The 17,167-nt window shown below is 37.4% G+C and overlaps 1 protein-coding gene and 1 non-coding gene across 3 annotated transcripts in view; both read right to left on the reverse strand.

Moving 5' to 3' along the window:
• The window catches only part of PLCB1 (phospholipase C beta 1), a 761,313-nt gene that overhangs the window by 56,302 nt on the left and 687,844 nt on the right, over nucleotides 1–17,167 (reverse strand). The gene's annotated exons all lie outside the window — the stretch shown is intronic.
• LOC119621534 (small nucleolar RNA SNORA73 family) lies at nucleotides 2,503–2,736 on the reverse strand. Its single transcript, XR_005238087.1, has one exon. It is a non-coding gene; the product is annotated as a small nucleolar RNA SNORA73 family (small nucleolar RNA).

Below are 17,167 nucleotides of genomic sequence, written 5' to 3' on the forward strand. Positions count from 1 at the left end.
CCACAAGAAATGTGGTTGTAATGGTCTGCGTAACTGCCACAGAGAATATTCCAGAAGGATGGGCAAGAGCATGGAAGGGAAAAAGACCTTTCAGATAACTCACCTGGAAAAGCAGACATTAGGGAAGGCATGAAGTTAGGGTATTAGATTTTTATGGCTGCTATATTGACTTACCAAAAATTAAGAGGCTTAAAACAATAGAAATGTATTCTTTCACAGTTATGGAGGCCAGAAGTCTGAAATCAACAAGTCAGCAGGGCCATACTCCTTTGGGGGAATTGGTTCCTTGCTTCTTTCACTTTCCAGTAGCTGTCACCATTCCTTGACCTGAGCCTGCAGCACTCCAGTCTCTGCCTCTGTGGACACATTGCCTCCTCCTCCTCTTCTTTCTGTGTGAAATCTCTCCCTGCCTCACTCTTCTAAGGACATACATTGATATGGTTTGGCTGTATCTCCACCCATATCTTATCTTGAATTGTAGCTCCCATAATACCCATGAGTAATGGGAAGGACCCAGTGGGAGGTAACTGAATCATGGGGCTGGGTTTTTCCTGTGCTGTTCTCATGCTAGTGAATAAGTCTCATGAGATCTGATGGTTTTATAAAGGACAGTTCCCCTGCACATGCTCTTTTGCCTGTTGCCATGTAACACATGCCTTTGCTCCTCCTTTGCCTTCCACCATGATTGTGAGACCTCCCCAACCATGTGGAACTATGAGTCCATGAAACCTCTTTTTCTTTATAAATTACCCAGTCTCTGGTTTGTCTTTATTAGCAGCATGAGAACAGACTAATACACACATCATTGGATTTAGGGCCCACATGGAAGACCCAAGATAATCTCCTCATTGCAAAATCCTTACCTTTATAACATCTTTAAATATCTCTTTTCCAAACAAGGGAACATTCACAGGTTCCAGGAAACAGGATAAGGACATGTCTTTTTGGGGACCACCACTCAATTCATAACAGTGAGATAAAAAATTGGATTGTGCCATGATTCCACAATGACAATCCTTGAGGTTGTTGTCCAGTTGCCGACATGGGGGTACTTTCTGAGGGATGTGGGCCTTTGTAGTCAAGATAACTAAACCTTCTCAGGGTTCCCTAAGGACTCAAACTAATTCAAATTAATAAGTAAAGCTTTAAACATTTACTTATCAAGGTAAAGATCATTTTCAGGAAATCATGTGCTGGAAGCAAGACCAAGCATTTTCTTTAAACAAGAGAGTCAGCTGTGGGTCAGACTTTTGATTCTGATTCTTTTCTTTCCCTTCTCCTAATCTTATGATAGGTATTCTTATAATCTGGCTCAATAGCTATCATGTGCTTTAATCCACGGAAAGGCAATACACTGCACTTTGCACTCAAATTTTTAAAACGTTATCAAGGTCATCTCTTAAGCAATCTCTTAAGCAGCACGAGGACATGCAAAGAGATCCAAGTTCAGAATTTCTGGCTGTTTTTCCTGGTGCTAGTCTCTATATTTTCACCTTTCCCTGATGTTCAGGAGGCTTGAAACTTTTACATGAAATTTATTTTGTTTAAAGTATTATAATGGGCAGTTTTCAGGACCAAGTGTTCCACAATTTATTTAAATATCCCATATAACCCTCCAGTTCCCTGAGTAAGTATAAACAACTATTCTATTTAAATTTTAAGACCCTAAATTTTATTATAGCCAGAAATAGTTTCTTTTTGCTGTTAGAAGTGGAACCACTCAAGTCTCTGACCTTACCATTCCTAGGCCAATAAAATATCTATTAAAAGGTCATATGCCAGTGACATGTAATATCTACTAAGTGAATTCATAAGTCTGATTCTGGCATTAAAAACTCTTTGACAATTAAACTTTCACTACCCTGGGCACTCTGCCTATGGGATAGCCCTGTTATGCAAGGAGCAATATGAAAGAAAGAAAGAAACAGAGAAAGAAAGAAGCAGAGAAAGAAAGAAAGAAAGAAAGAAAGAAAGAAAGAAAGAAAGAAAGAAAGAAAGAAAGAAAGAAAGAAAGAAAGAAAGAAAGTTAAATTTCAATTGAAAATGGAGAAATACTTGTGAAATGTATTTCAAAAATTCATTTAGCAAAATATAAATAACGAGCTGGGCATAGTGGTATGTGCCTGTAGCCCCGGCTACTTGGGAGGCTGAGGTGGGAGGATCGCTTGAGCCCAGGAGTTTCAGGCTACGGCGAGCTACAATTGTACTACTGCACTCCAGGCTGGGTGACAGAGTGAGAGTTTGTCTCTAAAATAAATAAATAAGTAACAACGTAAACTTTTATATTTTGGGGCTTAGTTTTTAGGAAAAAAGAGGCACATAACAATAAAATAAACTGGTGGCATCTATTCAACATTGCAATATCTAAGGTATGGCCTGAGGTCTTAGTGATGGCCTCTACTATTTCCTTAAAAACTAATCAATTAATACAGTAAAATAAAATAAAGCAAATTTTTCTTAAACATGTAAGACAAACTTAGATCCAGATTGGGTGCTCTAGAGGGCTGTTTCCTGCATGGTTTGTCTCCTCCGTCATTATCCACAGGACTCTGAGGAGTTGTAGGAATATGCTGGTGCTGAGTTGAGGCCCAGCTTCATCTCCAATAGTTGAGGCCCAGCTTCATCTCCAATGTCATGGAAAGGGACTGTACATCCTGGGGACAGAGCCCTGTGCTCCCCTATGCCACTTGGACACAGCCTGGGGAGAGAGTGACCTCCTGGGTGTATCCACATTAGAGACCCCGCTCTTTTATCATGACCTGACCTTCATACCGATGACCCCAAGACACTATACACCAAGGCCAAATAATCTAATTAGTAATAAGAGCAGGGCGTTAGTAGAGTGATTTTAAAATAAGGATTGAGAGAAAGAAAGATAATCAGTTAACATGCAGTCAACATTCTAATGCAATCTGATACGGCTGTCCATCATGTGGCAGAGAGATGTGAGGGCCAAGGAAACAGCTAGGCTACCTTCTCCTCTTGTCCAGGGTGCTGTGAATTTAAGCAGCAGTAATAGACTGATGGCAGTGGAAGCCTCCACCTGTGAAGATCAATGTGCTTCTAAAGGCTATGTCTGAAACTTAAGGGATTCTGGACTCCCTGTGACATCTATGCAAAATCTGGGCTAGAATATACATCCTACCCAGACATACTGATGCCAGCCTTCAGATAGATTTTACTACAATGAGTACATGGAGACTCATATTCAGTAGGTTCTGATGAGATGTTTAAATATTAAAAAAATAACTGTACAGCTTACCTTCATTTAGAAAGGGTATTTGATCTGATAAATAAAGGAAAATGAAGTAATGGGTGGGTGGTCTTGATTGTTTTCTTTATCTTCCTAATCCTTAGCTGGGGAATATTTTTTTTCTACCAAATGTGTATTGGGTGGTGCTTACCTATGCTGTCTTCTCAGAGACATAAAAGCAGAATATTGTCATTTCATGGATTACAGAACTAGCCTCCTAACAGGTTTCCTGGTTCCCCTTTCCAGTTCATTTTCCACATTACATGCAAAGAGATTCTGCTAAAACAAAAGCTGGAGCATGTCCTCTCAATGGCTGCTCCCGTCTTCTGGATAAAGCGTCAAGCTCTTGATGCTTCTTGCAATGGTCTTGCATGCTCTGGTCCCATTATGGTTTCCCTTGGTCTCAGTTCTTTTCATTGGAATGGACTTCTTTCTGATCCTGCAATGTTCCCTTTGCCTTAGGCCAGCTACATCTGCTGTTCCCTCTGACTTGAATCCCCTCCTATGACTTCTAAGAGTTCTCATTCCTACTCACACATCTCTTATATTGACTTAAGATTCACATCCTCTGGAAATGATGTGCAGTGAAGCTAAGACCCTGTTTTATATTAGTAGTAGGCCATCTCTTGGACCAGCAGTTATAAATCAAAGACCACTGGTAGTGTAAGTACTTTGAAAAGAGATTTAGGATTATATATGTAGACATTCTGAAGCAATTATCAAAGATATGTTGGCTTTGTAATATTTTCTGACAGAATCATCTCTTTGGCACTGGATACTCTATGCAGCAAAAATATCCATCATGTCCAAAGCTGCCACTGCATGCTTCAGAGTTTTCAAGAATAATTTCAAAATCCTTTTAGTCAGGCAAATTTTTACTCTGAGTACTTTTTATTTGGTTTTAAAACCTAATGATCTATACGTTGCTGAACAGTTTGTTCTACCCTCTCTACTCTTTGATATTAAATTGAATTAAATAAACAAGACACATCAGTGAGAAACCCAAATGTCAAAATGACTGATTTTTAGCTCCCTTTGGTTAGAATTCTCTCCTGGCATGCATTCTAACCAATAGCTCCTATTCTGATAGGGAATGACTTAATGAAGTTCTTGCATGTATTTAAGCCTGTCCCAATAAGAATGTATTCTTATTAGTGAGCTCATCCTCAAGAGATGGGAAGAGAGCAGCTGTAATGAGAGCAGCTTGTGCCTGGATTGGCTTGGGTCTCACTGCAAAACAATTTTCCATTGTCTTAGGCATTTGCCTAAGAGAATGTTATATATATTAGAAAAAAAGATAATTGGTATTGCTGTCAAGAGAGTAACTGAATTTCCTTGTTTCATATTGTTAAACTTTTGAGAGGACTTAATTTGCCTTTTACAATGGGGAAGATAGTGAATTACAGAGAGACATGAGCTTTTGAGAGTATCCTAAAAAAACCTGCAAAGACCCTGAGAAAGCTGAGGGTTTGATGGAGTCTTTTGGATACATGTTAAAGTCTATTGCCAACATTTCCAGAGCTTTCACCCCGATCCACCATCACATCCCCAAATACAGGATATCCCACAGCCATCAAATCAGGGCATGAATTCTAGATACACTTTCCCTTCTCCTTATTGATTTCATTTTCCAAATCTATACACAACATTTTTTATGAAAGTAATGTGTGATACTACTCCTTTCCTTCCTTTAGCCCAAGAGTTAACAAACTTTTCTTAAAGAGGCAGAGAGTACATATTTTAGACTTTGTAGACTACAAAGTCTCTGTCACAACTACTCAATGCAGCTGTTGTAGCGTGAACTCATAGACAATGCATAATGGAATGGGCATGGCTGTGCTCAATAGAAATTTTAAGGACACTAAAATTTGAATCTCAAATGATTTTCACGTGCTCTGAAATATTCTTCTTCTTTTGATTATTTTTCAATCAGTTCAAAATGTCAAAATCATTCTTAGTGCACTGGCTGTGCAGAAAGAGGCATTGGCCTGGATTTGAACCCTGTTCTTGTTTGGCACTATTCAATAGAACCGTCTGTCATTGTGGAGAAGTTGCATATTGGCACTGTCAAATACCAAAGCCACTAGCTACATGGGAATACTGAGTACATGAAATGTGGCTAGTGTGACTGAGAAACTGAATTTCAAATTTTATTCAATTTTTCAATAACTTATATTTAAATAACCCTGTATGACTAGTGTTCACCACCTTGGACAGTACAGCTCCATAATTTTCTTTCCTATTAACTTGAAAAAATGGTCTTATCTCTTGCCTAGATTAAAATGGACCCCCAAATCCTTTCCTTTGCTGCTTAAGTGATATAGCTATAAATCTGTAGAGACAACAGTTGATGTCTTGATTTTATATATTACATAGCAAACACAGGGAAACACACAGAGCACATGCAAATACCCATACTGCACATGCGCATGAGTGCATACAATCCTGATATAGCTCTTCATTGGAATTCCATCACTTCCAAATTCAGTGAACAAATAATCATGGGGAAAAATGCCTACCACTTAGTAAGGATAGTCCCCTCCTATTCAATGTCTATTATAAAAAATGCAGTATTGGATAATGAAAGCTATCATGTAGTATAAACTTAAACTTTTGTGGTGGTTTCCTTAATTACTTGTCACAAAATCCTATACCTCCTTTAGACAGCTTGCAATAATGAACTTGCAAAACTGACCTAAGAGATATCATCATGTGAAATCCGCAAAGTGATCATTTCCAAGTAAATGACGGTACATAAACTCTAGGTCATCTTAAATCAAATCTCAGCACTTCACGCTGAGCTCACAGGTCAAGGCCAGAGAAGCTGACCAGTGAAACACAAAAGCATAAAATCACTGTTATTTAAATGGTTTTGGTAACAATCATTTAGCATACCTGTAAAGTCTTATTCATTATAAAATGATGCAATTATATTTTTCATCTTGATTAAACCCATTTAGAGTGAAACTTCTATCATCATTGGCAAAGATGATTTAGGGTTAATTAAGGAAATTCTAGAGCGAGAGATGAGTGACAGTTGTCTGTCGTGGGTAACACAAAACAATAGGGAAGAAGGTTAGGTTAATGGTGAGAAAATAAACACTTGCCCTTACAATCCTAGTGCTAAGTTTAGAATAATCCCAGGCCTAGTTACTCCTTGGAAACTCTCCATGGCTCCAGCTGAGGCCTTCTTTTCTTTGTCATGCTATATTCTCTCCACTTTCCTTCCATTTTTATATGTATGATTCACAAACCTTTGATCTCCAGCTAAGACTTCTCTTCTCAAATCCAAAGTGGTACATTTAGCCATCTACATGACTTCTCCAGATGCCTCAAAACATCTCAATCATACTATGTCCAACATTGCTGTCATGGCTCCCTCCTCCTCATCCCCAGTTTGGCAGTTTGACACCTAGCCCAGGAATAGGTGTCAAAATCCACTCAGTTGCACAAACCACATGCCTAGGCAATTCCTTGACTCCTCCCTTTCCCTGTACCCTACAGTCAATCTGGCTCCAGGTCCTGCCTCTCACATCCTTCTGCCTCTCTCCATCACCACTGTCATAAACCAACTCCACACTGCCAATGTCTTTTGCCTGCACTAACATAATATTCCTAGCTAATCTTTTGCATTCCGCTTGCCCCTTCTATCTTTTAATTTGCTCCCCACATCAATCAATAAAAATATTTTCAAAGCCGAAATCTGATAATATCAATTCCTTCAGCCAGCCTTGTCTGTTTTTTTTTTTTTTTTTTTTAGACAGAGTTTCACTATTGTTGCCCAGGCTGGAGTGCAATGTTGCGATCTTGGCTCACTGCAACTTCTGCCTCCCGGGTTCAAGCGATTCTCCTGTCTCAGCCTCCTGAGTAGCTGGGATTACAGGCGCATACCACCACATCCAGCTAATTTTTGTATTTTTAGTAGATATGGGGTTTCATCATATTGGTCAGGCTGGTGTCAAACTCCCGACCTCAGGTGATCCACCATCCTCGGCCTCCCAAAGTGCTGGGATTACAGGTGTGAGCCACCACGCCCAGTCAGCCTTAAGTCTTATTAGGATAAAAGCCAAAATTGTTAATGCAGCAGCCAAGGCTTTATGGGTTTCATTTCTGTCTACCTTTCTGGCTCCACTGCATACTCTTTTCCTGATGCTCTTTGGTCTATTTACCATGACTCTTCAGTTCCTTACACACACCATGGTCCCTCCTATCACAGGGACTTTGTGTGTATTATTATCTGTATCTGAAAGGGTTTATCTTCATCCACACACACACTCTTTCTCACTCTACTAGACCTTATTATCATTTACTTAGTTAATTCCTACTCAACCTTTGGCTCTTAGTTCAAACATCACTTGCTCCAAGATGTTCTAGCTGATCTTCAATCCCCTAAACCTACCTCACTCAGAACAGTCTGGGTTTTCCTGGCACCATGCTCCTTTCTTTCAGAGAACTTGTCTGGGTTTGTAGCTAGACAATTAGTTCATGTGACCATTTGTTTATTGCCTCCTTCTCTCCTTTTTTGGGGGGATAAATTCCACTGGAGCAGGGACAATGTCTACTTTTTACCAAGTATGGTTTCCCCAAAACTTGGTCACTGGCATATTGAATACATTCAAGAAACGTGTGAATGGATAAAATGAATACAATGAGGACCTGGGGATAGTGTAGGTGAGTCTATGGTGGCATCTGGGGTTGGGAAGGGATATAATGCCAACCTTCCTTGCAAGCCCAAGCTACTCCAATGATGTTTCACCTCTGTGGACAGTGTTAACCCATGAACTCAATATCCAGACATCAACCAATATCCAGGATGTTAAGGGCCTTTTCAGTATGATTGGCTTACTAATTTATTCCTCCCTTCCTCCAAGTCACTTTTCTATTCTTATTCTCAATTTTCCCCTTATCTCATATTCCTCAATTATTTTTTATGGATTTTTATCTTTCAGTGCTGCATGCATTATTATTATCTGTGTTCCTTCTCTGAGACCAAAACTACCTTTTAATAAATAACATTTATAATTATAACTTATTTATCCCAACCCTCATTGTACTGCTAAGCCTCAAAAATCCGAGCTGAGATCCAATCCTGGTGGCTAAATGACAATACAGCAGCCAGCTGGATATGTAAGCCTCATTGTCTCAGTAGCATTATTCTTGTTTTGCCCTTAAGGCTACTTGTAGTTTCTATCACATACTTTTTCTCATCCACTTCCTGCCATTCCTGAGTTCCCCTGAATTTCTGGGCCTACAATAAAATATGGATTAATAAAGCAAAAACAGGGCCTATTCAAATTCGAGCATCCAATGAAAATAAAAGACAGAGAAAGCATGCAGCCAGCATTTAAACCTGTGCTTTGATATCTTAGGATTTACCATGAAAATATTTTTCTGGGAACAGGTTCTGGGGTCTGTGCTTAGTGTATCTACTCTTTTTCCCAATGTATCCTTTCCAGAGATATATTTGTATCCATCTGACATTGATTCATGCAGCCAGATGGCAAAGGACAGAGCTGGACCACTCTAGGCAATGTGTGTCCTACTTACAGGTCCAACAATCTGTAGTCTAATACTAAATAAAGGTATTGGGCCTTTAAGTTTCAAAAAATGCAATTTTGTTTGTTGGTTATCTTACATGTAGCAGGGACAGTCTGAATGCTGGATGTATCAATTCCAACAAGCAAGGAGATAAGATGTTAAACTGATTCCCCAAGGCTGGATAGAGAGAAGTATAGTGGGTGTCATTGCCAACCCTGTGAGATGCTGACAAAGCCACTGAGAACCAGGAGTAAATGTTTAGGAACCTAAGGAACAAATTCCTTATCACTGGCAGACAACTGTAATGACCTTGTGATATGGTGGGAAGTGTCCCAGGGTATTCAGAATGTGTAAGATCTTCAAGGGCCTTCTGAACTATCTAAAAGAGATGGAAGAGGCATTCCTGTGCAGAAGGTGTTAGTGCTGAGAGCTTGTTCCCTGACGGAAACAAGGTAAAAATCAAAGGGATATAAACTGAATCGGAGCATTCCATAGAAACAAAGATGCCACTAGGGAATGTGCTCTCACATCAAGACATATTAGATCAGAATGGCCTTGTTCAAAAATGGCCACAGGTATGTAAAATCAAATATCAGTAGTTCAATATGGTATAAAACTGGGTAAAGTGTACATGAATTGATTAGCAACCTAATATAATACAGTTGTCCCTAGGCATCCATGGGGGATTGGTTCCAGGACGTACTTTGGATACCAAAATCCATGTATGCACAGGTTCCTTATATAAAGTGGTGCAGGCAGGGGTGGTGGCTCTGGCTGGGGATGGTGGCTCAGGCCTGTAATCCTAGCACTTTGGGAGGCTGAGGTGGGCAGATCAGCTGAGGTCAGGAGTTCAAGACCAGCCTGGCCAACATGGTGAAACCCTGTCTCTACTAAAAATACAAAACTTAGCTGGGCATAGTGGCACATGCCTGCAATCCCAGCTACCCAGGAGGCTAAGGCAGGAGAATCACTGGAACCTGGGAGGCGAAGGCTGCAGTGAGCCTAGATCGCGTCACTGTCCTCCAGCCTGGGCGACAGAGTGAGACTCTGTCTCAGAAAAAAAAAAAAAAAAAAAAAAAAAAGTGGTGTAGTATTTGCATATACCCTTTGCACATCTACACTTTGAATCATCTCTAGGCTAGTTATAATACCTAACTCAATGTAAATTCTATGTAAATTAGTTGTTATACGGTATGATTTAGGGAATAATGACAAGGACAAAAATCTATACACGTTCAGTACAGACACCATTTTTTCCCCCAAATATTTCTTATCTGCAGTTGGTTGAATCCGCAGATGTGGAACTTATGGATACAAAGGGCTGACTGAACTGTAACAGGGAACTTTATAGAGACATCTCTGTTCTCTTCTACTCACATCTTAGTTTTATTGCAACAGATCAAACGTAGAAATATCATTTCATCAGTCAGTCTTGGAACTCAGAGGGGTCTTCCCAACTGGGGTTTTCAATAACATATCTGAGGAAGTGTTTAGGAAGATGAGGGACTATTGTTTAACCAACTAATCCAGGGACTCGTGTTTTGCTGCTTTTTAGTTTTTCTTTCTCATGGAAACTCTGGCATTGGTGCAATGACTGGCTTTGTGTCCTAAAGCTCCCCTTACCTCTGATAGTCTCATCCTTTAATCTCCACACTGGCTTCAGGTATCACTATAGAATTATTGAAGAAAAATGCCCAGAATCCTATCCACAGTATTTTGGTAACTTAGTTTCCAGATCATTTGGTTCCTGATTTTACTCTGATCTTCTTAGGCATCTGGAGGCCTGTCCATTCCCAGCACAGGGTTCCTGGCTACCTTCCTGTTCACTCTGTATCCTTAGTATGTAGCACAGTGCCTGACACATAGTATATGCTCAATAAATATCTTTTGGATGAATATTTAAAATGAATGGGTCTGAACTTTACTGTTTCTTCAATTTAAAAAATAAGAATGTATATGCAACTTTCTATTGCCCAACTATTTAGTCTACAAAATATTAACTCATTCTATGAAGTCATTAAATATCTCCTCTATGCCAGGTGCTTGGAGAAATAACAGAGATGCGGCCCCTGTGTGGGGATGAAACAAGTTATAAACAAGTAATCACATGAATAAGATATTTTCAGAAAGATGGTGCCACACATTAAAAAAAAAAAAAAGGAATAAAGACAGAAACTACTCTGCCATTTGAGAAAGTCTCTCCGTAAAGAAACACTTGAACCAAGAACTGAAGAAAAAGGTACCAGTGTGGAGATGTCTAGAGGAATTGTGGCCTAGCAGCAGAAACAGCAGAAGCATGGTCATGGTTCCATCTGGGGACAGACAAAGAGCTGGAACAGTGGGAGTATAGTGTGCACTGGGAGGGGGCGGGTGGAGATGGATACAGGGCCACATTGTGCAAACACCTGCTGAGGAGGTAGGACTTGACACCTTCTGATAAATCCACAAAGGGTTTAAGTGGGTTAGTGGCTTTATCTGAATGACTTGAATGTCCACTTTTTATATGTAATTAGTGTTAATCAGTTTAACATAATAAAAAATCGGAATGATACTGATGTGCGAAAATATCCCATCTGTCAAAATTATTCTTACAGTAAACTGATATATCATAGCTACTCTCCTCCCTCCATTTTTCTAAAAGTGTCTTTTAAATATATATACATATATATACACACATATATACACACAGACACATATATATGTGTGTATATATGTGTGTATATGTATGTTTTTTTGAGACATAGTCTCAATCTGTTGCCCAGGCTGGAGTGCAGTGGCGCAATCTCAGCTCACCACAACTCCGCCTCCCAGATTCAAGCAATTCTCCTGTCTCAGTTCCCTGAGTAGCTGGGATACAGACATGTGCCACCATGTCTGGCTAATTTTTGTATTTTTAGCAGAGATGGGGTTTCACCATGTTGGCCAAGCTGGTCTCGAACTCCTGACCTAGTGATCACCCTCCTCAGCCTCCCAAAGTGCTGGGATTACAGGCTTGAGCCACTGCACCCGGCCTTAAATATATTTTTTAATTAAAAAAATTTTTCTTTTACCTCTACTCAAGATAGCTTTGATCTCTTAAATATTGAGTACTTATAAAAGAGGGTAAAGTAGTCATAAGATATAAAGAACATTGAAGCAATAAACACCTACTGACTACTTTATAAAATCCTTTCTCCTTCCCTGACTCCTCAGAGGTAATGGTGGTTTTGAATTTTTTGGTTTTATCGTTCTCATACTTTTAAAAATTTATTTGTATACTAAAACAATATGTTGATTCATTTTGCATGCTTTTAAATTTATTGGATTGAATCATACTGTATATATTTTCTTGCCACTTGTTTTTTTAACTAAATATTTTGTTGATGAAATGTATCCGAGTTGTTATGTGTAGCTACAAGTCGTATTTATTTAGCTGTTGTGTGATATTCTTTTGTAGGAATATATTAACATTGCTTTATTCTACGATTATAGGTGGGTTAATTTTCATTTCTTTTTCCAGTACAGAGAGTGTTGCTATGAACACTCTTGCACAACGCTTCTGATACACATAGGCTACAATTTCTCTAGGGAGTTTCTACCTTGATGAGGAATTTCTGGTTACAGGACTGCACACCTTCAACTTCACTAGATAATCTCAAATTGTTTTTCAGAATGTTTGCACCAATTTTTACTCCCACCTGCAGCTTACAGTTGTCCCAGATGCACCATATCCTTGCAAATTGCTTGATATTGTTAGATTTTAAAAATGTGCCTGTCTGAAGGTGTAAAATAATATAACACTGTGGTTTCAATGTGCATTTCTTTGATTACTAATGAGCTTGAGCCTACTTATATGTTGCTAATCATTTGTGTTTTTCCATATTTGAAGCACCTGTTTGAGTTTTTCCACATTTTTCTATTATTTGTCTTTCACTTAATCTGTAGGAATTTCATATATAATAATATAATACTAGGTTATAATATATTACTATAATTTAGAGTATATAAAATACAATATAACACAGTTGACTCTGTATCCATGGGTTCTCTGTATCCATTGGTTGAATCCATATCCACAGATTCAACCAGCTGTAACTCAAAAAATTTTGAAAAAAAATACATAAATAAAACATAATACAAATTAAAACCAATACAGTGAAACAAGTATTTATATGGCATTTTAGGTATTATAAGTAATCTGGAGAGGATTTAATATATATGGGAAGATGAATAGGTTTTATAATATATATAATATATATTTATAATACATATAAATAAACTACAGTGTTATATTATTTTATACCTCTACGCTGGCATATCTGAGGAAGTGTTTAGGAAGATGAGGGACCATTATTTAACCAACTAAACCAGGGATTCGTGTTTTGCTACTTTTTATTTTTAAGTCTAATGATATTAAGTGATTTTCAAGGATATGGAGCAACTGGGACAACTGTAAACTGCTGGTGGAAGTAAAAACTGGTGCAAAGCCTCTGGAAATCAATTTGAGACTATCTACACCATTTTGTATCAGGCACTTCAGCATCTGCGTGTTTTGGTATCTGTGGGGAGTCCTAGAACCAATCCCTCATGGCTAGCAAAGGATGATGTATAATACTAATTTTTGATTAAGTTTTAACTGTAGGAGTTATCTGTCTTTTTACTCTCTTCAAAGTGTCTTTTGATGAACAGAATATCTTACCTTTAATTTAGCCCAAATTATCAATCTTTCTGTTACATTTTGTTCTTTTTTTATATTGGTAAAGAAAACTTTCCTTTTCCCAAGTGCACGAAGGTATTCTACATAATATTCTAAAGATTTATAGTTTTATATTTCATATTTAATTCTTGAAACCACATAGATAGGATTTTTGCATGTGAGGTGAGGTAGGAATCCAATTTAGTTTTTTTCCATATTAATAATAGTTCTGGCACTATTTATTGAAAAGCCTGAATTTCTCCACATGAATCCAGTGCCATCTCTCTCATAAATCAAGTTCTCACATCAGTGTGCATTTGTTCATAGACCATTTATTTGTACCAATGTTAAATCTGCCAATATCCCACTAATATCTTAATTACTATGTATTCAGAATGATCTTTGATATGTGATGAATCTTTATGTTCTGTCCCACTTCAGAAACATCTTGGTAATTCCTGGGTCATTGCTTTACCATAAAAATTTTGAAATCAGCTTGTCAAATTTTACAAATGTTGACTTTTTTTGGTACTGCATTTAATCTATAGATCAATTTGGGAGAATTTTTTCTTTTTTTTCTTTTTTTTTTTTTTTTTTTGAGACTGAGTCTTGCTCTGTCATCCAGGCTGGAGAGTGCAGTGGCACAATCTTGGCTCACAGCAGCCTCCACCTCCTGGGTTCAAGCAATTCTGCTGCCTCAGACTCCCAAGTAGCTGGGATTACAGGCACATGCCACCACACCCAGCTAATTTTTGTATTTTTAGTAGAAACGGGGTTTCATCATGTTGGCCAGTACTTATTTTTATGTTATTGGCTCTTCTAATTCATAAGCATGTTATAATAGACCTTGTTTGATGTTATACCCAATAATAACTTTACTTGTTATGATGTTATATATTTTTAAAGTTATACTAGCTGCCTGTTGCTTATCTACAGAAATGAAATGGATTTTTATAAATTAATTTTATAGGCAGCGTATTTGCTAACTCATTAATTAACTTATCTGTAGATTATTCTGAATAGTTATTCACATCATTTGCAAATATTTTTTCACTTAATATCTAAATATTATATATTTTATTTACTCTTCTTGTCTTATTGCATTGGACAGAAAGGGATAATAGTGGGCATCCTTTTCTAAGGAGAATGTTTTAATTATAAGGTTTTCCCTGGATTTTGCCTTTGGTTTTTGAGTTTCACACACACATACATTAGTAAAGTTTCTAATTGTGTTGTCTTATTCAAATCTATACTATGACAATATTTGTTTGCAGTTTTCTTGATGCATCAATTACCAAGAGAAGTGTGTTGAACATTTTTGACTACAGAGGTAGATTCAGTATTGTCAATATTTTTACTATACATATTGTGAGAGTACATTATTATGTGCATATAAGTTTAAAATTGTTATATGCTCTTGGAGAACTAAACATTTTGTCATCATGTAACAACTTACTTTGTTTTTGCCTTAAAGTCTATTTCATTTGATACGAACATAGCTGAAGCAGGTTTCTTTTGGTATTTGCATGGTATATTTTTTGTTTCCTTTATATTTACAAGTTTTCTAAACTCCTATACTCCATACATGTCTTTTTGAAGCAGCCTATTGCTGAATTTAAAAAATAAATACAAGCTGACAATCTTTGATATTTGAAAATGGAACATTTTTGCATATGCTGTAATTACTGATACTAATGGATTCATTTTTATGCTTTCTTTTACTTTCCTTTCTGTGCTTAATTCCCCCCCTTTTTTGCTTTCTTTTGTATTATATTTTCATCCAAATATGGATGAAAGCAAGAAAATATTTTCGTTCAAATATGCCTCGTCACTTTTTTAGTCAGTGGCTCTTAATATTCTGTTTCTCATAATTCCAAAATCTCAAGTTGTTAGGGCTTATTCTGCTTTCATTTTCGCTCATTCTCACTCATGGACTTTCTTTGTAATCTCATATTTTTCCCTCTGTAATTTATGGTTTGTTCTTTTATTCTTTTAGCAGCATTGGATGTTTCAATATTTATCACATCCTAGAGTTAATCAATATTTGCCCTCTTCCTGAACATCACAAAGACTTAGAGTGCTTTAATACAAATTATCTCTTTTAAATTGATATTGTATTATTTTATGTTTTAGTTCTATTTTTATTTAACTCCATAACACATTGTTAGTCTTTTATATCAGGAATGTTAATTTATATTTATCTACCCATTTACAATTTTCTTTGGTCTTTGTTCTGACTTTCCATCTGGGGTCATCTTTTCCTCCGACTAGCATATGGAGATACAGTTTCCTTTAGTGAAGAGTTGCTGGTGGGAAACCTTTAGTCCTCACTGTACCCTCGCTCCCCATGTCTTGTCTTCCTGGGCTGTGCTAAAAATGTCTTTATTACTTTCATTGTTAAATGATATTTGGGTTTCTGGAACTTAAATATGACATATTTAGATATGGCATTGTTTAAAATACACTATGCTTGAGATTTCTTAATCTATGAATTTGTGAATCTATTAATTAATCCAGAATTAATTTTATTAATTCTGAAATATAACCTCTTCAAATAATCTCCTGACCTTTTTGCTCTCACCTCTTCTTCTCATTCTATCCTTCATGCCTCTTGATCTCTCTACCATATTTTCCATGTCTTTGATACTTTGCTATATTCTTGGTAATTATACAGATCTCTAAAAATTTACTAATTCTCTTTCTGTTGCTATAACTATGCATTGCATTTTAAATATATTTTTCACTTACAGAGAATCAATCTGTTTGTTTGCAAATGTGCTTCATCACTTTTTTAGTCAGTTGCTCTTTACTCATATTGTCAACCTTAAAAGTACTTGCTTAATATTCTGTTTCTCATAATTCCAAAATCTCAAGTTTTTGTAGGGGTCATTTTGCTGTTATTTTTGCTCACTCTCACTCATGGACTTTCTTTGTATTCACTGTGATTGCTTTCATGTGGTGACATTTCCTGGCACTTTGTCTGTAGTCATAGTTTAGGTCTGGTTTAAAGATGGGTTCCTTTTGAAACAAGCTGATTAATTATGTCAGGAGCCCAGAGGATTTCCAGAATGAGACAGATTGAAATTAAATCTGTTTGTTTTTGGTATTCCGAAATTTTCCAGTTTGGAGCCTAAGCATGGGTCATTTCTTTCTTGTTGCTGGCCACTCAGTTTGGCCCTTCAGTCTGGCCCTGAGTTTGTCAGGTGGGGTGAAATCAGGCTTCAAACCCCCAGTGAGAACCAGCTTGCAATCACGAATTCTCAGGGAGAATTTTTTCCTCCTCTATTCTACACCAAGTTTCAATACCAAGTTCTACCATGCTGACCCTGAGAGACACCTTCAAGATAAAGAACAGCTTGACTGCTCTGCTCACCTCTCTGGTACCTGCTTTCACTTGGACCTTGTCCTCTGAGCATTCCCTACTTTTTTCCTACTCATTGATGCATTTAAACATACTTTAAAAAGTTATACAGAGTTTTCATTGGAAACTCAGGTCTCTCTGTTTTGTTTTCTTGATATTTTGTTATCTTAGATCATATCAGCAACAGATGTGGCATTTTCTATGGCAGAGGGAAACAGGTGACTTCAGGATTGCTTCAGAATCACTGTAATTCTACTAAGAACCAATCAAGTTTGAAGGGCTCATTAACAGAAATGTGATGATATCAAGAGACTATAATGGCTCCTTTTAGCCTGAATTG

The sequence above is a fragment of the Chlorocebus sabaeus genome, chromosome 2, assembly GCF_047675955.1.
Source record: "Chlorocebus sabaeus isolate Y175 chromosome 2, mChlSab1.0.hap1, whole genome shotgun sequence".
NCBI lineage: Eukaryota > Metazoa > Chordata > Mammalia > Primates > Cercopithecidae > Chlorocebus > Chlorocebus sabaeus.